This window comes from Arachis duranensis, chromosome 1 (assembly GCF_000817695.3).
Source record: "Arachis duranensis cultivar V14167 chromosome 1, aradu.V14167.gnm2.J7QH, whole genome shotgun sequence".
Taxonomy (NCBI): domain Eukaryota; kingdom Viridiplantae; phylum Streptophyta; class Magnoliopsida; order Fabales; family Fabaceae; genus Arachis; species Arachis duranensis.
Genome location: NC_029772.3, coordinates 13,356,754 through 13,360,465, shown reverse-complemented (window position 1 = coordinate 13,360,465; position 3,712 = coordinate 13,356,754).

Genomic DNA, 3,712 nt, shown 5'->3' with positions numbered 1-3,712 from the left:
AAGTAACAAAAAAGAAAGAAATCCTGCGTGTAGTAACAATTAACAAACATACAGTTGCTATAAAAGGTGCAAAAATCTAAGATATAAAGGGAAAGGAAGACCTGGCTGATGGGGTCACTAAAAAGCACCAATGCATGCACCATAAAGGTAAGGTATTGCTCAATCATAAATAGTATCATGGCTTTTGCTATTTGCAATAATAATATTATGTTTATTTCACTACTTTGAGTTTGAGATCAGAAAAACGATAAAATGTGCAAAGCTTTTTGTAAAGATCTTTAGGAAGAGATATCGTCAACATTTTGTCAGATGAGAGGTGTTTTTATTGGAGAAAATATGAAAAAGAAGTCATGTCACGAGTAAAGAGACGTAAAATGTGGCTAATCTTTTTTATATGAATAAAAATCTTGTAATATATGCATTATTAATTATTGGAAGAGTTAGTATTTTTCTTTAAAATGGGGTTATTTTTTTTTTTAAAAATTGTTATTGTACTACATAGGAACGGATGTATGCATATGAGTGTGGAGGCAATCGCGTCTACTACAATTTGAAATTTTTTTGAGTAGTATACTAGTATATGATAATAATATTTATTTACCCCCACTAAATTATTAAATTTGATTCCACAATAATTTTTTATTCAACTTTTGGTATTTCATAGGCAATTTAAAAATTTCATATTAGATATTATTAGAATGATCAATTCTCAATTTAAATGAAATTTGTGTTTTTCCTTAGAAATCAACTCGAAAGAGTATTTTTATATAAAAGAAATACTACACATCCAAGTCTTTTTATGAATTAAGTCTAACCATGTAAATTAAACAATAAAACTTAAAATAATATTAGTCATAACTTATTTTTGTTGTCTTAGACAAATTTGATTGGACTTGGTTAACAAAAAAATATGAATATGTAGCATTATCCTATATAAAAAGACAGATATTTATAAGGGTAAAGTATATTTTTTGTCCCCAAAGTTTGGCAAAAGTTTTAAAAATACCCCTAAATTTTATTTTGTTTCAATTTTGTTCTAGAAGTTTTCGATTTGCATTAAACATACATTCGAAGGCTAAATTTTCAAAAAATTTAAGACCAATATAACAATAATGCATGAAAATTATGCTTGATTTGCTTGTGTTGAGGGATTATTCTTATGAAATTATTGTTGAATCGATCTTAAATTTTTTGAAAAATTAGTCGTCAGGGGTATATTTGATGCAAATAAAAAACTTTTGGGACAAAATTGAAAGAAAATAAAATTTAGGGATATTTTTGAAACTTTTGTCAAACTTTAAAGACAAAAAATATACTTTATACTATTTATAAATGATTATTTTAGTGTTTTAATTTGTATAATTAGATATTATAAAAACTAATCATGTTATATTTACATCGAAAATAACTACATGTGTATATATATTGAAATAAAAAATACACATTAAAAATAAATTAAACAATACATATATTTATATACGAATACATAATGATTAATAAATAATTTGATAATTAATTTTTATATACACATAATATTTTAATTTTATTATAAAAATTATATATATATATATATATTTTGTCCTCACTATCAAAATTTTCTAGATCTATTACTGATTGTACATGATAGAATATGTAGTGCTGAAGTGTCATAAGGTGCTTTGAGTTTGTTATTAGACCGTTAAAAATTTGTTAAGTTTGTAGTTAGTAGTTACTAAACTCATCCAGTATAAATACAAGTACAATAGCTATTCTGTAACGTCTGATTCATAATCATAACTAACTAAGCTCTTCTCTCTCCATCTCTGGTATTCTCATTCGCTTTCTCACTCAGGGTTTGATATCTTACATGATATCAGAGCTTTTGATGAGCTAAAATTAATGCTCTTGAATACCAATAAGTGCACTGAATTGTTCAATTAATATCATGATGAGTAGAATAATTTTCACGAGAATTAACAGATTGAGGCAACTAACGTCTAATTAAATATTTATTAGATCAATCAAACCTTAAATTTTGGATTGTGGATCTTGAAGAAAAGAAGAAACAAAAGAAAAGACTTGGGAGGATGCTTGAAGTTGGGAGAAAATTAATAGATGAGAATGTTGAAGATTTCGGAGATGTTTGATTCTTGGAAGAACAATGCTTATGCTTTCTTATTTAATTCATGCAAAAATTCTTTCAGACCAAATCATTTAAAATCAAACCATAATTCCTTGGAGATTTAATTTTTCTAAACTTAATTAATCGCCAATTCCTTGGTTAACTAGTCAAGAGAAGAGGTGAAGAATGGTTTCAATTTTAAGCCACACAATCTTCAAGAACTATCACTAGCCGAATTATATGTTACTTATTCAAACTAGCTCTAGATAAGTGAAGATTGTAAGATGAGTTTTAAGCTAATTTTAAAATTAATTTTTTCAAATATAAAATTAGAATCTAAAAAAAAATTAGAATATTTTTCAATAGTTCTAACCATTATTGATGAAGAACAAAACTCAATCTTGAAAAAGTAAAGATGCATGAAAAGAAAATACTTATATTATTAATCCTAAAACCAAACAGAACTCCTAACCTTCAACGGATCGGAGGAGGAGGTTCAGTAACCCATGATAAAGAAGAAACTAATCCTAATGATGACAGAGATGTGTGTGATACGAAAATTGTAAAACAATATTACGCATAACTACCGGCAAGTGCATTGAGTCGTATCAAGTAATAAAACTCACCAAGAGTGAGGTCGATCCCACGAAGATTGATAGATTTAAGCAACTTTAGTCAATTAGTTATTCTAGTTAAACAATCCAATAAATAAGAATTGATGTTTTAGCAATAAAGAAATGACAGAATTGTAAATAGCAAAAAATTAAATGACTGAATTAAAGGCAAGAATGTAAAGAGCTACAAAGTTAAAGTGCAGAAAATAAATTGAAGTAATTAAAGACAAGGGAAGTAATGACTGAAATAATAAAGGGATGAGGGAAGTGAGCATTAATAGTAAAACAGATAATCATGAAGTGGAAAGGTACGAATAGGGCGGATTATCGGGGTACAGAGATGTTGTATTCTTTGGATCACAATGGCTCTCATCTCATCTTCAATCATGCAACTCATTGATCTTTTGGCAAATCATAAGTGATTGAATTCCAATTCCTTGGCAATTCAATCTCTCTTAGCTTGATCAATTGTCAATTCCTTGATCTAATTGCTCATGAGAAGAGACGAAGATTGGTTCTTAATTTAAAGTCACACAATCTCATAGACACAAATTTTGGGATGATTATATGTCACTATATCAAACCCAAACACAGATCTAGTCAATTGTGAGAAAGAAATTCAAGCATGATTCTATGATCTCTTTTCCAAGGCTCAAATAGAATCCATGAGAACTCAATTATTTCCCAAGACAATTGAATCCTTGAATTAAGAACGAAGATCTTTCTAGCAAATCAAATAAGAGATAAAAAGAAAAAGAGAATAAAATGCACTATTCATCCATCCAAGTACAACAGAGCTCCTTTCACCAATGAGGAAGAAGTTAGCTATTCATAGCTCAGAAAAGGTACAAGAGATGGAAAGTAAGATGGAAGTCAGAAGTGGGAAAAGAAGACCCCTCTATAAAGTACTTTCCTGGGGTTTATATACTACTCCTAATTCTAACTTGTAAATTCAAAAATTACAATTAAAATTTTCTCACTAACTAAATGGTACTAA